Below are 21,042 nucleotides of genomic sequence, written 5' to 3' on the forward strand. Positions count from 1 at the left end.
TAGAGATATTGCGTAAATGCAAAAAAGCAGTCCTACATATTTGTTTAATATGCGCTTTGAATGACATATCCTGATCAAAAATGACTCCAAGATTTCTCACAGTATTACTAGAGGTCAGGGTAATGCCATCCAGAGTAAGGATCTGGTTAGACACCATGTTTCTAAGATTTGTGGGGCCAAGTACAATAACTTCAGTTTTATCTGAGTTTAAAAGCAGGAAATTAGAGGTCATCCATGTCTTTATGTCTGTAAGACAATCCTGCAGTTTAGCTAATTGGTGTGTGTCCTCTGGCTTCATGGATAGATAAAGCTGGGTATCATCTGCGTAACAATGAAAATTTAAGCAATACCGTCTAATAATACTGCCTAAGGGAAGCATGTGTAAAGTGAATAAAATTGGTCCTAGCACAGAACCTTGTGGAACTCCATAATTAACTTTAGTCTGTGAAGAAGATTCCCCATTTACATGAACAAATTGTAATCTATTAGACAAATATGATTCAAACCACCGCAGCGCAGTGCCTTTAATACCTATGGCATGCTCTAATCTCTGTAATAAAATTTTATGGTCAACAGTATCAAAAGCAGCACTGAGGTCTAACAGAACAAGCACAGAGATGAGTCCACTGTCCGAGGCCATAAGAAGATCATTTGTAACCTTCACTAATGCTGTTTCTGTACTATGATGAATTCTAAAACCTGACTGAAACTCTTCAAATAGACCATTCCTCTGCAGATGATCAGTTAACTGTTTTACAACTACCCTTTCAAGAATTTTTGAGAGAAAAGGAAGGTTGGAGATTGGCCTATAATTAGCTAAGATAGCTGGGTCAAGTGATGGCTTTTTAAGTAATGGTTTAATTACTGCCACCTTAAAAGCCTGTGGTACATAGCCAACTAACAAAGATAGATTGATCATATTTAAGATCGAAGCATTAAATAATGGTAGGGCTTCCTTGAGCAGCCTGGTAGGAATGGGGTCTAATAAACATGTTGATGGTTTGGATGAAGTAACTAATGAGAATAACTCAGACAGAACAATCGGAGAGAAAGAGTCTAACCAAATACCGGCATCACTGAAAGCAGCCAAAGATAACGATACGTCTTTGGGATGGTTATGAGTAATTTTTTCTCTAATAGTTAAAATTTTGTTAGCAAAGAAAGTCATGAAGTCATTACTAGTTAAAGTTAATGGAATACTCAGCTCAATAGAGCTCTGACTCTTGTCAGCCTGGCTACAGTGCTGAAAAGAAACCTGGGTTGTTCTTATTTTCTTCAATTAGTGATGAGTAGAAAGATGTCCTAGCTTTACGGAGGGCTTTTTTATAGAGCAACAGACTCTTTTTCCAGGCTAAGTGAAGATCTTCTAAATTAGTGAGATGCCATTTCCTCTCCAACTTACGGGTTATCTGCTTTAAGCTACGAGTTTGTGAGTTATACCACGGAGTCAGACACTTCTGATTTAAAGCTCTCTTTTTCAGAGGAGCTACAGCATCCAAAGTTGTCTTCAATGAGGATGTAAAACTATTGACGAGATACTCTATCTCCCTTACAGAGTTTAGGTAGCTACTCTGCACTGTGTTGGTATATGGCATTAGAGAACATAAAGAAGGAATCATATCCTTAAACCTAGTTACAGCGCTTTCTGAAAGACTTCTAGTGTAATGAAACTTATTCCCCACTGCTGGGTAGTCCATCAGAGTAAATGTAAATGTTATTAAGAAATGATCAGACAGAAGGAGTTTTCAGGGAATACTGTTAAGTCTTCTATTTCCATACCATAAGTCAGAACAAGATCTAAGATATGATTAAAGTGGTGGGTGGACTCATTTACTTTTTGAGCAAAGCCAATAGAGTCTAATAATAGATTAAATGCAGTGTTGAGGCTGTCATTCTCAGCATCTGTGTGGATGTTAAAATCGCCCACTATAATTATCTTATCTGAGCTAAGCACTAAGTCAGACAAAAGGTCTGAAAATTCACAGAGAAACTCACAGTAACGACCAGGTGGACGATAGATAATAACAAATAAAACTGGTTTTTGGGACTTCCAATTTGGATGGACAAGACTAAGAGACAAGCTTTCAAATGAATTAAAGCTCTGTCTGGGTTTTGGATTAATTAATAAGATGGAATGGAAGATTGCTGCTAATCCTCCACCCCGGCCCGTGCTACGAGCATTCTGACAGTTAGTGTGACTCGGGGGTGTTGACTCATTTAAACTAACATATTCATCCTGCTGTAACCAGGTTTCTGTTAGGCAGAATAAATCAATATGTTGATCAATTATTATATCATTTACCAACAGGGACTTAGAAGAGAGAGACCTAATGTTTAATAGACCACATTTAACTGTTTTAGTCTGTGGTGCAGTTGAAGGTGCTATATTATTTTTTCTTTTTGAATTTTTATGCTTAAATAGATTTTTGCTGGTTATTGGTAGTCTGGGAGCAGGCACCGTCTCTACGGGGATGGGGTAATGAGGGGATGGCAGGGGGAGAGAAGCTGCAGAGAGGTGTGTAAGACTACAACTCTGCTTCCTGGTCCCAACCCTGGATAGTCACGGTTTGGAGGATTTAAGAAAATTGGCCAGATTTCTAGAAATGAGAGCTGCTCCATCCAAAGTGGGATGGATGCCGTCTCTCCTAACAAGACCAGGTTTTCCCCAGAAGCTTTGCCAATTATCTATGAAGCCCACCTCATTTTTTGGACACCACTCAGACAGCCAGCAATTCAAGGAGAACATGCGGCTAAACATGTCACTCCCGGTCCGATTGGGGAGGGGTCCAGAGAAAACTACAGAGTCCGACATTGTTTTTGCAAAGTTACACACCGATTTAATGTTAATTTTAGTGACCTCCGATTGGCGTAACCGGGTGTCATTACTGCCGACGTGAATTACAATCTTACCAAATTTACGCTTAGCCTTAGCCAGCAGTTTCAAATTTCCTTCAATGTCGCCTGCTCTGGCCCCCGGAAGACAATTGACTATGGTTGCTGGTGTCGCTAACTTCACATTTCTCAAAACAGAGTCGCCAATAACCAGAGTTGATCCTCGGCGGGTGTGTCGTCGAGTGGGGAAAAACGGTTAGAGATGTGAACGGGTTGGCGGTGTACACGGGGCTTCTGTTTAGGGCTACGCTTCCTCCTCACAGTCACCCAGTCCGCCTGCTTTCCCGGCTGCTCGGGATCTGCCAGGGGGGGAACTAACGGCGGCTAAGCTACCTTGGTCCGCACCGACTACAGGGGCCTTGCTAGCTGTAGAATTTTCCACGGTGCGGAGCCGAGTCTCCAATTCGCCCAGCCTGGCCTCCAAAGCTACGAATAAGCTACACTTATTACAAGTACCATTACTGCTAAAGGAGGCCGAGGAATAACTAAACATTTCACACCCAGAGCAGAAAAGTGTGGGAGAGACAGGAGAAGCCGCCATGCTAAATCGGCTAAGAGCTAGTAGCTACGCTAAGCTAGCGGATTCCTAAAAACACGCAAAGTGAATAATGTGTAAATAATTTAGAGGTGATTCAGCAGAAGGAGTGCTTTAGTTAAGGCATGTAAAGATTACACTGGGAAACAAATCGTAATCTAGATAACTAGACCAATCTAACTGCGCAGATTAAACAGCTAACAGATACAGAAAAACACCGCTGTGCTCCGGAACAGGAAGTGATACAATACCGCAGTGAGAGCCAACCATCAGTAGAGGCAAGCAAGAGAGGGTTATGGTGGCACCCATAACAATGGGACTGCTAGGAATGCTGTGGACCAGACCAGAGAAGGTGGAAGCTCTGCTGGAGCTGTAAATGAAGTACAGGGAGCCCTACATCACAGTAGAGAGATCCACAAGAATGGGGATGCACTGTGTGGTGAGTGCAAAAAGACTGTGGGGGCTGAGGGCATGCAGTGTGAGGCCTGTCACTCATGGCCTCACCTAAAACCATGTTGTAACATTGACAGTGTGAAGTACGGGGCTCTGGAGGAAAATGACTTGTTGAATGTTACCAGATGGTTCTGCAAGACCTGCGATGTTAAAGTCATCCAGTTTGCAACTGAACTGGCTGATATCAAGGAGATGCTCAGTGGCCTCGAAAATAACAGAAATGTCAAGAAACTGGTTGAAGTTTGTGAATACCTGAATTAGCAAGCTGAGGTGGAGGAGGAAAATGAATTTAATTGTTCATGGCTCACTACACGAACAAAATTCCAAGAGGTCTGAATGTGTAATCTGAAATCTAAGGTTTTATGCTTTTAAGCCATTTTATCTTTTTTTTTTTTAAGAAATTCAAGTTTAAATCTAGGATGTTTATTTGCAAATTTGAGGGACATTTTGCTCTGGATTTGTTTGAGGCCTTGCACAGCTCTTGGACTGGATGAGGCCTGGAATCAACCTGCATTGCATGGCCTAGTGCTAGCAGCTATCCTCCACCTGTCCTGCAGCAGCTGATTCCACCTGTCCAGCAGCTAGCAGCTAGTTTTCATCTGTCTTGCAGCAGCTAGCCTCCACCTGTCTTGCAAAGGCAAGCTTTCACCTTTTCTGCTACAGCTAACGGCGAGCTTCTACTTGTCCTGCAACAGCTAGTAGCTGGCCTCCACCTGCTCTGCAATAGCTAGCCGCTACCCTTTTCCTGCTCTGTAGCAGCTGGCAGCTGGCCTCCCCCTGTCCTGCTGCAGCTAATAGTTGGCCTCCACCTGTCCTGCAACAGCTAGTAGCTGGCCTCCACCTGTCCTGCAGCGGCTAGCATCTGGTTTTCGTCTGTTTTCCTTTTATTGTCTGGTAATTTTGAACTCAACCCTGGCCCTGGTATCAATAGTCTGAGTACTCCAACTGATTTTTAAATCCAGATCAGGACTTGGTGTTGTACAACACCAAGTAATCTCATTTTTATAATAATATAGTAATATATTTTATATAACTTCACAGTGGTGCCAGGCAAACAGAATGAATGCAGCAAATTAATGTACTACATAGGACCGATGCACACGTCATATTGAATTGAGGCCTCACAATAGGCCATTGTTCAGCGAGTCCAGTGCAGGAACACAGGAAAATTGTATAAACAATTACACAAACTATACTAAGAATAATTTTGTATGTATGGTGAATAGAGAGCTGAGCACAGGGGCAAAGCTCTAGCAAAGCAATAGGGGATTAAAGACCTTATATGGAGGGCCCTTGGGCAAGACGGCCCTTATATATAGAGTTCTCCCTGATATGGAGAACTGTATTTCCCAGAGATTTTATGACTTGTTTTGTGATTTACAGTATTTCTTGTGCAACATGTAAAGGATTCCACGAGACAAAAGGGCCAAATTTTCCAAGCTGCTTAGATCTAGTACTGTCTTCGAGCAAACTAAATGTTCAGGATATGAAAGTTTGTTGTCCAAACAGAAAAGCTGATCACAGTGTGTTGCTGTGGAATTTCATTGTCAATGTCGGTAGAGAATGTAGCAATGACCTATTCAGGTGCGATTATAATAAGGCAGATTTTGGTAAACAATGTAGAATGCTAAGAAATACTGATTGGTCAACTATCATAAATGCTACTGTTGTGAACATAGCGTGGAATTATTTCCATGAGCAATTGAGTATCACTGTCAAGGAATGTGTTCCATAAGTGAAGATTACAAGTGGTGGAAAAATAAACCCACACTGGCTAAATATGCCTGTCAGGCGGTTTTGAAAAACAAGTATTTTGCTTGGAAGAAGTACCACGGGAGTAGATCTTATGCAACGTATGGAGAATGTCAAGAAAAGGGATGCTGCAAACAAAGCTGTGCGTAATGCCAAAAGAGAATTTAAAAAAAAAACTGTTTGCAAGAGTGAAGAGAAATCCAAAAGCCTATCTGTATGTTAATAGCAAGACTAAGGGCAAACAATCAATCACAAAACTGAAATCACAGGGAGGACGGGAGTTAGAGAAAGATGGTGAGATTGCTGCAGAATTAAATAGTTTCTTTCATACAATATTTGTGCAAGAGGATGATAAATGCCTAATTTGGTTCAGTGATTTTATGCGCTGCATCTATGGTGAGGCTGTTGCAGAGCCTTTTGGTCTTTGTTACAATCTGGATGAGTCAATGTTGGACAATGTATTCTTCTCACCAGGTGATGTAAGAAAATGTTACTTTTCATGAACACAAGGCAATGGGATCAGATGATATTCGTCCTTGTGTTTTTAAGGAGGCAGCAGATGTATTGCATTTTCCATTATTCTGTATCTTGAGACAGTCCCTTGATCAGTGTAAGTTACCTGGTATATGGAAGTGTGCAAATGTAACACCAATCTTCAAGATAGGTGATAGAAGTGTAACAGGTAACTACAGACTAGTTAGTTTAACCTCACAGGTATGTAAGCTCTGTGAAAAAAATAGTCAGAGACAGGATTGTATCTTTACTTGACAGTAAGCTATATCGTGAGCAACATGGTATCAGAAAGGGCAGATCATGTCTCACAAATTTGTTAATCACTCTAGAAGAATGGACTAAGTTATTTGATGAAGGGAGACCCTTTGATGTGTTGTATTTAGATTTTAGAAAGGCCTTTGATTCTGTCCCACATACAAGATTGATGTACAAGTTGACAAAATATGGTGTGGTTGGTAATTTGTTAAACTGGATCGAGGATTTCCTTGCAGACAGGAGGCAGAGAGTATGTGTAAATGGTTCAAAATCTAGTTGGATGAATGTATCAAGTGGAGTTCCCCAAGGTTCTTTTATAAGCCCGTTACTTTTTTTAGTCTTCATAAATTATTTACCTGGGGTATTACAAACAAAATGTAAAATATTTGCCAGTGATACAAAGGTTTATCACCCAGTTTTGTCTTTGGTTGATTCAGAAATGTTATAAGGAGATATTGATAAGCTAGTCGAATGGACACAGGAATGGCTTTTGTGTTTTATTGATTCCAAGTGTAAGGTGTTGCATGTGGGTAAGAAAAACCCTAAAAATAGATATTTTATGAATGAGGTGCCCCTCCAGGTGGTAACTGAAGAAATAGACCTTGGTGTCTTAATTACAGACAGTCTGTCATTTTCTAAGTATATAGCAAATGCTGCAGCAAAGGCAAACCGAATGCTGGGAATGATTGAGCGTTGCTTCACTTATATCGACAAAACCTCATTTTTAGTACTGTGCAAATGTTTTGTTAGACCTCATCTTGAGTATTGTGCCCAGGTCTGGTCTCGTCACCTGGAGAGGGATAAGCGGGTCCTGGAAAAGGTACAGAGACGGGCAACCAAATTAGTTCCTGAATTATAGCATATGCCATATGAGGGCAGACTTAGAGAATTAGGTATTACTAGCTTAGAAAATAGAAGAATTAGAGGAGATCTATTAGAAATGTATAAAATTATGCATGGTTTTGAATCGCTAGACTTTAGAATTTTCTTTACCTTAAGACATTATGCAGGTTTGAGGGGTCACACTTATAGTGTTGAAGAAAACAGAACTAGACTTAATATTAGGAAATTCTTTTTAGTCACAGAACAGTTTATGGAACAGTCTTCCAGAACACGTAGTACAGTCTCCATCTGTTAATATATTCAAAAAAACTTTATGATGAATATTATAATTCCGTCCACTTAAATTTGTTGGCCATCCAGTTGAATTTGTAAGATTTTAGTATTATCTCATATGAGTTTCTCTTGTAGTATTATATCAAAATATACTTTTTACAGAATAAAATGAATGATGAATTGTGAATTATTAATTATTGCACAGTTTCTGTAAATCCCAGAAACTTCAGTTCACTTCTCAAATATCACTGTGTTTCTTTGCTACATTATATGATGTATTTAACTGAAATTGCTGATCCAAACAACCAATGATTTATAAAGGAAAATCATCAAAATTATCAGGGGTGCCCAAACCTTTACATACAAGTGTGTGTGTGTGTGTGTGTGTGTGTGTGTGTGTGTGTGTGTGTGTGTGTGTGTGTGTGTGTGTGTGTGTGTACGTGTGTGTACGTACGTACGTACGTACGTATATCAGTGGCGGATGCTGGCCTTTCAAGGAGGGGAAGCTCAATTTCGGCCTACATCATAAAATGTGTCAGTTTATTTATATGTAAATTCTACCCTCCATTCCTTTTCAAGAAAATGATCTGTGACCCTGTCGTACCAACAAGGCGTCTTTTCCAGGGACTTGACTAGTGTCCTCTCAATGGCCAGCAGAGCTAGGCTGCTTAAACGGCCTTGGCCCATGGTGTTGCGGGTGTAAGACTTGAGCCGCTTTAAACAGGAGAAGCTGCTCTCTACACCTGCAGATGTAGCTCCAATCGTTGCCACTAATGACAATAGTTTGTACACCTGAGGCATTGCACTGTCCAACTCCATGTCTTTCAGAAACAGCAAGAAATCACATAGCTTTCCCCTGTTGCCCTGCAAGTCCTGGTTTGAATATAGGACTTGAAGTTCAGACCTCAGTCTCCCTGAATCAATGAACTGGCCAAAACTTTTCAGGACACTCTGAAATGCCTCCTCTGGAAACACTTGTCTCATCTCATCAAATTTCCCTGGATTGACCAATTCCAAGAAGCGCAGACTTTCCAAATTTGCAAAACGCCAAGGTAGCTGCTCTGTGAGATTGTCTAGGATGGCCATGTACAGATTTCTGTAGCGCCCCTTGGGATCCTGTAGTTGTGACAGACGGCGTTTTCTCATGGGCTCAGTTTGCGGGTCTGATGTGAGATCTGCTGCTTTGGCATAAACAGCTTGGAAAGCCCCCTCTGACCTCTTCTCTTTGACAAAAGCAAGAAGAGACTCAGTTCTTTTCTTGCAGTACAGAACATCCATAACTCGGGGTTCCGGTGACGTCATTGTTCCGAATGGCAGCCTAAGTTAAGAGCTCCCTCTGAAAACATAATAAATACTCCGCAAATAGCTCAATTTGAAGCATTTCTACCATAAATAAAACAAGCTTAAGTCGGAGTAACGATGGGGAAAAAGGACACAAAACAGAAGTCATTAAACGAAGGATGAGAAAATGAAGAAAGCCTGGCGACGCAACATGCAGATGGGGCTGAAGCTAATGCTAGCACGGTCCGGGAGGCAAGTTTAGCTACGGTGCTACAAGAAATACGGGACTTTCGGGCAGAAACAAAACCAACAACTGAATGATATCAGGTCAGAGCTGACTACAACAAATAATAAAATACTTGAAGCAGAAGCTAGAATTAGCAAGGCTGAAGATCGGGTTCAGAATATAGAGCAAGTGTTGTGTAAAATGATCAAAGTTATGAACCAATAAGAAAGTAAGCTACTGGACCAGGAAGCAAGATCGCGACGGGAGAATTTGAGGATTTATAATGTTCTGGAAGGTGCAGAGGGAACGTCAATGATTACTTTTATTGAGAAACTTCTTCATGACTCTCTGGGCATTCCCCAAGGCACAAACCTCGACATTGAGAGAGCACATCGAGCCCTAGCTTGGAACATGTTTGGAAATTTACAGGATAAACCAAGATCGATAGTGATTAAATTCTCACGCTATACAACTAAAGAGGAAGTTCTGCGCAAAGCATGGGCTTTGAAAAAGGTCTTTCTGGATGGGAGACAAATATACTTTGATCAAGATTACCCCGCGGCTATATTAAAAAAAATGCAAAGACTACGCTGAAGCTAAACGAGTGTTGAAACAACAGAATATCAGGTTTCAGACGCCATACCCTGCCAAACTGCATGTATTCTATGAAGATGGGACCCGGCTTTATGAAACAACAAAGGAAGCAACTACAGACATGAACACCAGAGGGCTGTCAGTCACCCTGATAACCCCCAAAGAGAGCCTGGCGGAGCAGCTCTCCAAATCAGCATGGAAAGCGGTGGGGACGGGCAGATGAACGGGAGAAAGGCATCAGAGAAAAACTTCAGGTCTACAGATGGCAAAGCCCCCCTAACCCAGAAGAGGCGTGAGATTAACGTGCACAATTTTTAGGAAGGATAAGAAAAACATTTTATTGTGTCCTAATTCCAAATTTATGAGTAAAGACAATTAAGAGGGAGAAATTGTTTGTCGGATAGAGAACCAAGCCATAGGGGCCCTCCACTCATTCCAGAGAGAGGCTTTCCCCTACATTTTGACACTTTTCCACCATGTTACAGGGTCCTTGGTTACAAGAGACCCTAACCTTGAATCACTCTGTTTTTGTTTTTGTTGTTAAGTTCTGTTATATTGTTCAGTCTGGGTGTTGACCTAAGTTACTTTTTACCACTGCTGTTAGATTTGAGTAAGACAAATATTTTATATGGCTAACATTAAGGTAAAAGTTATTTCTTTTAATGTAAACGGTTTAACAAATCCAATCAAGCGTAGTAGAATACTGACTAAAATGAAAAAAGAAAGAGCTCATATCGCGTATCTTCAAGAGACCCATTTAAACAAAAGTGAACATGAGAAGTTAAGACGAATGGGGTTCACAGAACTTTTTTTCTCCTCATATAAATCAGGACGTAGAAGAGGAGTTGCTATCCTCATTTCAAATAGACTTAACTTTGAGAAAACAGAAGTGATAAAGGACAAGGATGGAAGATACATATTGGTACGGGGGAGTATAGATGGGAATTTAGTTAGTCTGATGAATATATATGTACCCCCAGGAAGTGATTTTAGTTTTTTCCAGAAAATTATTAATTTAATGGTTACTGAAACCAGAGGTTTATTAATAAGTGGAGGAGATTTAAATATACGTTTAAAACCAGAATTAGATAGTTCAAAATTGAAGAATTTGGACTCTAATACTCTACATAAAAAAGTTAATATGCTTTTTAATGAGGTTGGGTTGATTGATATATGGAGAAATTTATTCCCTACAAGAAGAGACTATACCCATTACTCTCCACCCCACTACCTCTAAACAAGGATAAGATTCAGACATGTGAAATTGGGACAATAGATGTAAGTGACCATGCCCCTATATATTTGTTGGTCTAAATCTGCATCCCAAAATAACCACTTGGAAATTAAATTCAAGTCTACTAAAAGATGATAACATTAAGGAACAAATAAAAAAGGACCTCCAAGAGTTCTTAGAGATTAACGACAATGGGGAGGTATCTCCTCCTATACTGTGGGACACAATGAAGGCTGTGCTTAGAGGTAAGGTTATAGCAATAGCGTCTTATAAAAAGAAAAAAACGTATCCAAAAAAATGGAGGATTTACAAAACAGGTTGAAGCAACTGGAAAATGAACATAAATTTAAATACTCACAAAAATATTTGGAAGAAATTAAAAAAATTAGGGAATAGGTTAATGAATTGGAAACACAAGAAATAAAGAGAAAATTAATGTTTTTGAAACAAACGTATTATGAAAGTGGGCCAAAATCTATGAAAATCTTAGCATGGAAACTTAAAAAGAAAATAGCTGAAAATACAATAACTAAAATTAGACACCCTCAAATGGGACAGATAAAAAATAAGTTACAGGAAATTCACGATGCCTTTTGAGGAGTTCTATAAGAAATTATACTCTAAAGTCCCAGGAGGAAATGAAAATGAAATTGACATTTTTCTTGATTCACTGAATTTACCAGCTCTAAGCGCGGCCCAGAGCGAAAAGATGATAGCAGAAATCACTGAAACTGAACTTAAAAAAGCTATTAGCAGACTAAAAATAAATAAATCACCAGGTTCAGATGGATATACGGCGGAATGGTACAAAGAATTTAAAAGTGAACTGATTCCTATAATGCTAGTTACGTTTAATTGGGTTCCTAAAAAAGCACAAACCTCACCTAGTTGGAAAGAAGCAATAATATCTGCTATACCAAAAGAGGGTAAAGATAAAACTGACTGTGGTTCATTTAGACCTATATCTGTTTTGAATTTAGACTATAAGCTCTTCACCTGTATTATGGGCCAGACGCTTGGAAGAATTTTTACCCATGTTAATACATAATGACCAAACAGGCTTTATTAGGCAATGTCAGACCCAAGATAATATTCGCAGAACTCTTCACATTATAAATCATATACAAAAAATAAAACTAATGCAGTACTTATGAGCGTGGATGCTGAAAAGGCATTCGACTCCGTTAACTGGTATTTTCTTTACAAAACATTAATTAAATTTGGCTTCCATGATGTAATCATTGGGACTATAAAAGCAATATACCACAAACCTACTGTGAGAATAAAGGTTAATGGAAGCCTATCAAATAGATTTATATTACAACGCGGAACGAGACAGGGCTGTGCATGGTCCCCTTTATTGTTCTCCCTATATCTGGGACTGCTAGCGCAGTCTATAAGACAAAATGGGGATATCAAGGGAATTATTATTAAAGGCCGAGAACATAAACTAACCTGTTATGCAGATGATATATTGATATATTTAGATCAGCCAACAGACTCTTTATCAAAATTGATGCAGTTATTTGAACAGTATGGTAGACTTTCAGGATATAAGGTCAACATGACTAAAACTCAAGTACTAACATATAATTACAACCCTCCAAATGAAGTATTAATCAAGTATCCAATGATATGGCAAGCCAAATCACTCAAATATTTAGGTATTGACATAACGAAAGACTACACAAAACTCTTTGACTATAATTATATACCCTTAAGTAAAAGAATAATTGAGGATATAAATAGATGGAAATTAATACCTTACTTTAAGTTCTAGAATTGACTCCATAAAAATGAATATCTTGCCTAGACTTCTCTATTTATTCCAGACATTACCAATAGAGATTGAACAAAGCAAATTTATAGAATGGGATAAAGCGATATCAAGGTTTATATGGCAAGGCAAAAAACCTAGAGTGTGTTTTAAAACTTTACAATTGGCCAAGGAAAAGGGGGGGGTGGGGCCTACCATCTCTGAGGGAATATTATCAGGCAGCTCAGATTAAAGCAGTGATAAACTGGTGTGACAAATCATATACAGCACAGTGGAAGGACATTGAAGAAAGTATATTTCCTTTTCCAATACAATCTGTTTTGGCTGATAATAATATTCAAAAATATATAGATGAGGCTAATAACCCATGGGTAGAATGTACTCTTAAGGTTTGGAAAACTGCAGTGATGGAATTTAAATTGGACAAAGACATTGTGTGTTTTAAGTGGTACGCCTATGATTCTGACTTTCATCCAAACAAAAATGATTCACGTTTTAAGACATGGACATCAAAAGGACTAACAGTAATATTCAAATTCTTTAAGAGTGATATTTTTGTTAAATTTGAAACACTACAAAAAGAGCATTCTCTGGAAAAGCAAGATTTCTATCGATACTTACAGTTAAGACACTATGTGGATACTAAAGTTAAGAATAAACCTATAACTAATGTGAATTTTGTGGAACTGCTCAAGAAAGCATATAATAGTAATATTGGTAAGGGGATTATCTCACAGTTATACACATGTTTAGTAAATGCTAAAACACATTCTACATTGTATGTGAAAGCTTTATGGGAGAAAGAGGGAGGTATATATAACAGAGGAGGAATGGGCATCGATCTGGAAAGCACAATGGAAATGTACAAATTCACTAAGATGGAAATAGTTTGGATGGAAGGTATTGATAAGGTGTGTTATTACTCCATGTCAGAAAACGCATTATGATGGGACCCCTCCGGACTGTTGGAGAAAATGTGGAAACCAGCGTGCATACCATTTTCACATTATGTGGGATTATCCTCTCAAACAATATTGGATGGACGTACATGTAGCCCTACGAGACATCTTGAATTATCCCCTTCCATTTGATTTCAAAACGGTTTACTTTGGATGTCTACCACATTTACAAGACTGGAAAAAAAATGGACAAACGCTTGTTTATTATTTTATTAGTGGCTGGTAACAAGGCAGTGACTAAAAACTGGCTGTCGCAGAAGAAACCAACTTTGTCAACCTGGATGGATGTGACACTGGACATTTACAGACTGGAAAGACTAACAGCTGTAGTAAACCAAAAACTGGATTTGTTTGTTTCTTGTTGGGAAAAATGGGTTCAGTATATAACCATTCAGAGGCCCAACATAGGGCTTTAATATATGACATGTAGATAACAGCTATTTTGTTTAATGGTCACCCCCGACAGTTCTGTTTTATTTTAATTTTAATTTATATTATTGTTTTTTTTTGTTTTGCTCTCCACTGATGTGAAAGTTTAAAATATGTATTCACATGCTTGTAACCTCACATATTGTGTGTGTTTGTAATGCATCATCAGTGATGTTATGTTAAAAAGCAAGAAATAAAGAATTAAAAAAGAACATCCATAACTCTCTGCTGGACAATGTCAAACACCACATCAGTCTCAGAGAAGATTTGTTCATATGTGTACAACATGAACACAAACTCAAAATGCTCCAGTTTCATCAGAAGGCCTTTGACACAGTCTAATGTGTCATCATCCATGGACTTATCTACAATGATCATCTCAGAAGTTTGCAGGAGGGCATCATAATTGTTTGCCACAGTGCTCACTATCCGTGATGTGAAATTCCATCGAGTCGGAGCATTTCTGGGCAACCTTGAGCAGCCTGCAGACTCAAGAAAAGACATCCTCTTTGTGGATTTTGAGAAAAATGTGGCAAACCCAGAGAGTGATGCAAAAAATATTCTGCACTCAGATAAGCATTTAGCCCCCTGAGACAGAACCAGATTCAGTCTGTGTGCATAGCAATGCACAAACATTGCACTGGGGGTTATTGCTTTAACTTTGGCCTGCAAACCATTGAGAGCTGAAGCCATGACAGCAGCCCCATCATAGGTTTGAGCCACAAGTTTCTCCCTGAAATTGTAGCCCTGCATGTTCTCATTCAAGACTTCAAAAACAGACTGAGCATCTCTTCCCCCAGAAACATCAAAAAAATCCAATAAAGCGCTCCTGAATTTTACCTGCCCTATCCACATAGCAAAAAATGACAGAGTTGAGCATGGCAAGCTATATCAGTTGTTTCATCCACCTGCCATGCAAAAAAGGGAGCAGCCTGGATTTCATCCTTGATCTCATCAGAAACAGTGGCTGAAAGAGCAGAGATCAAGTCATTTTGGATCACATGGGACATACCAGAAAACACAGCTGATGACTAGAATTGTGTGGCCAGGACAGTCATATTTAGCTAATTTTTCATTAAACTCCCTGTAATTCCCCTTGTTGGATGATTCAACACTCTCATCATCCCCCCTAAATGACAGCTCCTGACGGCCAACAAGGAAGTGACATCAATAAGGCGGTTTAGGAAATCTCTGTTTTGTTTAACTGCTTCATTATGTTCTGCCACTTGAATGCGAGCGCCTTCATTGATTGCATGCTCAACCCTGACTCTGCCCAGGCAACTTAACCTTGCACATGCACTCACATGTTCATTGCTTTTTTCATGCCTTTTGTATGCCCTGTCAAAGTAGGACAGATCCCCAAAACCCACTTTTGACCAGACAACACATCCCTGAGATGGTTTCATCAAGAGGCATGGCCAACAGTACATTTTATTTGTTACAGCACTTCCAGTCAGCCAGCTCACTTTGTCATACCAGGACAGCTGAAAAGACCTGTTACTTTTCCCCACCTTTTGCACCAAATTAATCTGAGGAGTTGATCTGCCCTGCTGTTTAACTCTAAATTTTTCTTCGTAAGGAAGACTATTAAATGGCTTCGCCAAAATCCCGTCCACAGCATTCAAATTGTCTGCCATTATGTGCAGCTTGCTACCTAGCTAGCTCGCTAGCTAGGACTGGCACGAGGCTAGTGTGAAGTGTGTCCGCCTGTGAGTGCTTTGTGACGGTGGAGGGGCTCAGCAGCACCCGCTGCTCGGTAGGGACAGAAACTGCGATAGAAGTCAGAAAGAGTGATAGAAGTCAGTCTCCAAACACAAGCAACTACAAAAAACCCCCACCAGAAATAGAAGCTCGATTTGTCGCTAGTCGTTTTTAACAAAGAAAATGCCTATAAGAGGATTAGGAAAGTCTCCAGTTCAACTCAGAACAGAATGAAAATTAAAAAATGCTCCCATGGATGTTTACACCAAAATATCGCTGATTCGGTCATTTCGCTGTCAATCAAAAAGGGATTCAGCCTCAGACAGATCATCCAATCATCATGCAGAAGCTGAGCATCTGGGCCAGCCGAGGCCAGCCCACTGCCCCATAGACCCCCAGAGACACTGAGCGTCCGATGGACGGGACAAAGCCCAGCCTTTATCCAATGACTCGTCTCGTTTCGCTTCACTCTTTGCTTCGCTATTGAACTCTGTGGACGCTCAGCGTCCACACTGTTTAAAGCACTGTGAAACTGCGGGAAGGAGTGAGAGGAAAGCCGCGTCGTTACCAGTGATAAGAAGCTGATTCTGAAGAAAAGTTGAGCGCGTTGTATCGCATATTTAGTCAATGGCATGTACACACAACAGTATATATTTGATCACTTATTTTTTGACATTTTAGGGGAAGCTGAGCTTCCCTTGCAGTCTTAGAGCAATCGCCTCTGACGTGTGTGTGTGTGTGTGTGTGTATATATATATATATATATATATATATATATATATATATATATATATATATATATATATATATATATATATATATATATACAGTGAGGAAAATAAGTATTTGAACACCCTGCAATTTTGCAAGTTCTCCCACTGAGAAATCATGGAGGGGTCTGAAATTTGCATCTTAGGTGCATGTCCACTGTAAGAGAAAAAAAAAAAAAGATCCGGAAATCACAATGTATGATTTTTTTTTAATAATTTATTTGTATGTTACTGCTGCAAATAAGTATTTCAACACCTGTGAAAATCAATGTTAATATTTGGTACAGTAGCCTTTGTTTGCAATTACAGAGGTCAAATGTTTGCTGAAGTTTTTTACCAGGTTTGCACAATGATCTTCTCCAAATCTTTCAGGTTTGGAGTTTCAGCTTCCTCCAAAGATTTTCTATTGAGTTCAGGTCCTGGAGACTGACCAGGCCACTCTAGGACCTTGAAATGCTTCTTATGGAGCCCCTCCTTAGTTGCCCTGGCTATGTGTTTGGAGTCATTGTCATGCTGGAAGACCCAGCCATGACCCATCTTCAGTGCGCTTACTGACGGAAGGAGGTTGTTTGCCAAAATCTCGCAATACATGACCCCATCCATCCTCCCTTCAATATGGTGCAGTCGTCCTGTCCCCTTTGCAGAAGAGCACCCCCAGAGTATGATGTTTCCACCCCCATGCTTCACGGTTGGGATGGTTTTCTTGGGGTTGTTCTCATCCTCTAAACATGGTAAGTGGAGTTGATTCCAAAAAGCTCTATTCTGGTCTCATCTGACCACATGACCTTCTCCCATGCCTCCTCTGGATCATCCAGCTGGTCATTGGTGAACTTTAAACGGGCCTGGACATGTGCTGGCTTGAGCAGGAGGACCTTGCTGCCCTGCAGGATTTTAAACCATGACAGCATCATGTGTTACTAATGTAATCTTTGTGACTGTGGTCCCAGCTCTCTTCAGGTCATTGACCAGGTCCTCCTTGTGTAGTTCTGAGCTTTCTCAGAATCATCCTTACCCCACAAAGTGAGATCTTGCATGGAATCCCAGACCGAGGGAGACTGACAGTCATCTTGTGTTTCTTCCACTTTCTAATAAATAATCATAACAGTTGTTGTCTTCTATCAAGCTGCTTGCCTGTTGTCCTGTAGTCCATCCCAGCCTTGTGCAGGTCTACAGTTTTTGTCCCTGCTGTCCTTAGACAGCTCTTTGGTCTTCGCTATGATGGACAGGTTGGAGTGTGATTCATTGCGTGTGTGAACAGGTGTCTTTTATACAGGTAACAAGTTCAAACAGGTGCAATTAATACAGGTAAAGAGTGCAGAATCAGAGGGCTTCTTAAAGAAAAATTAACAGGTCTGTGTGAGCCAGAATTCTTGCTGGTTGGTAGGTGTTCAAATACTTATTTGCAGAAGTAACATACAAATAAATTATTAAAAAATCATACATTGTGATTTCCGGATTTTTTTTTTTTTTTTTTTGATTGTCTCTCACAGTGGACATGCACCTAAGATGAAAATTTCAGACCCCTCCATGATTTCTAAGTGGGAGGGCTTGCAAAATTGCAGGGTGTTCAAATACTTATTTTCTTCACTGTGTGTGTATATATATATATATATATATATATATATATATATATATATATATATGAGGCTAAAATAGGTGTGGTGTCAGGTTAAAAAAAAAACATCACTTTCAGTTTTAGAAGTGTTTATTTTTCTCGCTTTTACATAATATATGAACATGAGTTTTGAAAATAGCGGAAGTTAGCTTTGAGTTAGAGGAAGTTATCGTGCAGCTACTGTCCCAGCAGTCATAGGGCGCAAGGTGGGGCTCACCCTGGACAAGACGCCAGTCTATCACAGGGCCACATGGAGACAGACAAACACATTCACATACGCACGCACTATGATTGAGCAGTTATAGGCAAATAAACAGTTCCAGGAGAGCCTAAATTGTTACACTGTAATAAGAACATTCTTGTATTCACAACTGTAAATTATGTCAACTCACTCGAGTGGTGTAGTTGAAGATTTTAATTGTGACAGTGAATGATGAGGATGGAAGGGTATCATCATGTTGATTTAATGCATTTGATCAAATACATTAGAGTATTATTTAAGTTGGCTTAATGAAATTAGTAATGAAGCCTTTTTTAAAAAACATAGTGTTATGTTGTGCATTTATTTAAAAAGTGTGTTTGAGTGAGTGTTTTACATTTTCTAGGCCTTCATTATTTGTGGGTACAAAAGGTCTGAGGAAGTTCTAAATTTGTTTGCAGGGTAATGAGCCTTTCACATTGAGCGCATCGGAAGCGTCAAAAATCAGTCTAAAAAGCATTACTTTCAATGAGACACGTTGCTTTTTAGATGTGTCAGAAGCGTCGCGTCAAAAGCCGAGAAAAGCGACGCTTCTGACGGGAGCGCGCATTGCCACTTGTCGGCAGGCTGACACGGTCAAAGTTCAGTCCAATCCAACTTTCGACGCTCTGAGCTGTGACGTACCTTCGCGCTGTCCAATAGGAACGACGCGTCGGGCTAAAACATGGAAGACTATTGATCTATACAAAACGGATCGGTGCAGAAACCACTGATATGTACAAAACAGAAACGTGTCACAGGACTGCTCATTTATAGAGCAGTTTTCTGAAGAAAAATCCTTAGAAATGTTTTTTTTGTTGTTGTTGTTTGTTAACTCAATTTCTGATTACTGTTTAAAAAAAGTTTGGAACACTTGCAATTAAAATAGCTAAATAAATCAATAAATGTTTTTTAGAAACCTTTCATCTGTAAATTAAAACCAGCTGTTATTTCAGATTAGATAATTTCTTAACATAAGGAACCTTGGACATTTATTTTTAGACAAATAAAATAACATGGAAACTTGTACATTTAAGTCTGGTAGATTATTCATATCTCATTTCATCCAGAAAAACGGACACTGTAAATAAATACAAATGTTAATTATGAATGCAACAGAAAATAATTTAACAATGACTGCAGTGTGATTGTAAAGTGGGATTTCTGTGACATAAACCTCATGATGAATTTTTTTATAGTAATTTCAACTTGTAATTTCATCAAAATATGTAATTGCCTTTAATGTTATCAAGACAGAGTCATTTCTAAAATATGAATGTCTTTTGACTTTGATTCATGGACATTTTTAATGATCCGTTCATTTATTGTTAAAATATAAAATGAAACAGCTTTTTAAAAAATAATAAAATAGTTGCTGTTGAAAGAGCCTTTTATTTAGAAGCAGGTAATGTTATGCTGGATTCTCGGGACCAGATGAAGGTCTCGTCTGCAGCTTTGAACTTGGGTGGTATTGCTGAAGAGCAGAGATGTTTTCTTTCGACTGGACTTCGTGGTGTTCAGCTCATCAATGGAAGTTTGGTTGTCTGCACAGCAAATGTTCCTGATTGAGACAAATGAAAATATTTCTTTAAATATAAAGAAACACTAAACAGTTTATATATATAAGAAAAGAAAAAAAAGATGGGGAAAAAAAACGCCCGAAAAAAAAAAGTTATTTAAAGTTGAACTTTTGTGGTCTCCAAAAAAAGCTGTAGCTTTATTTGGTAAAAATAAAAAAGACTTAACCATTTACAAATTAAAGTGTTCACTCAGATCAACTGTGCTAAAAGGCTAAGCTAACGTTAGCCGATCAGTAAACCTTCACAGCAGTGCAGTAAATGTCACGTTTTATTTTATATTATTCTTACCTCGGTAAAGCTGCAGAACTAAACTCCGCTGAGCAAACTGGGACTTCGCATATATCCAAAAAGTGGGAGATTTCGGACTGAGTGGGTTTGCTCCATTCCCCTGGCTGCCTGCCTGCCTCGGTCTGCTCAGTGATGATACCTGAAGGCTGGCTTCTCTGTGCGGGTCTGCCCACTGTCGCGGTTCGATCGATATCCCACCAAGTCGTCAGTCCTCCCTCGGTCGGCGTCCCTCCAAAAAGTAGCTGAAAAAAAGCTTCTCCCAGCAGGGTGATGGGAGAATCATTCTACTGCTGTTTTTTAAAGCTTTTTTGTGGTTCAGGCGACCCAAATTCAAGATGGCGATCGCTGAATTTTTTTCAGGTTGTGGAAACAGCCAGAGTGTGACGTAGCAATCTCCGCCCCCTTGTCGCTTCCGAAGCGAAGCGTCTGACGTCACGACGCGTTGGAAAAGCATCCGACGGATTGGAAAGCGATGACGCATGGGCCTGACGCTTTCAATGTGAAAGGCCCTTAAGAATAAATTTAAGTATAACCATACTGATGGCTCCCCGACTTGTGGGTCAAACATTCGTACATACGGGTTAGGGTTAGGGTTAGATTTGTTAGATTTGTCAGATTTGTGTGTACACATGGTTTGCTTGTGAAATTAACATCAGCCTCTGTTTCCAAAGTTTAACATTTTTAAAAGAAAATAGTTTTAAAAGTCAGCCTAAGACCCATGCACAACAACTGAGTAACTAAAACAGGCATTTTTTTTAAATCTAACATAAACAGATTTTTTTTTCTTGGAAACTATCTGCTAAAAGTCAGTAGTTTATAACAGTGAATCCTTAA

General features: G+C 39.4%; 1 protein-coding gene across 3 annotated transcripts in view; it reads left to right on the plus strand.

The window, feature by feature from the left end:
• LOC117506386 (E3 ubiquitin-protein ligase RNF123) overlaps positions 1-21,042 on the plus strand; it is a 382,695-nt gene that overhangs the window by 120,613 nt on the left and 241,040 nt on the right. The window lies entirely within an intron of this gene.

Source organism: Thalassophryne amazonica, chromosome 3 (genome assembly GCF_902500255.1).
Source record: "Thalassophryne amazonica chromosome 3, fThaAma1.1, whole genome shotgun sequence".
In the NCBI taxonomy this organism is placed as follows: Eukaryota; Metazoa; Chordata; class Actinopteri; order Batrachoidiformes; family Batrachoididae; genus Thalassophryne; species Thalassophryne amazonica.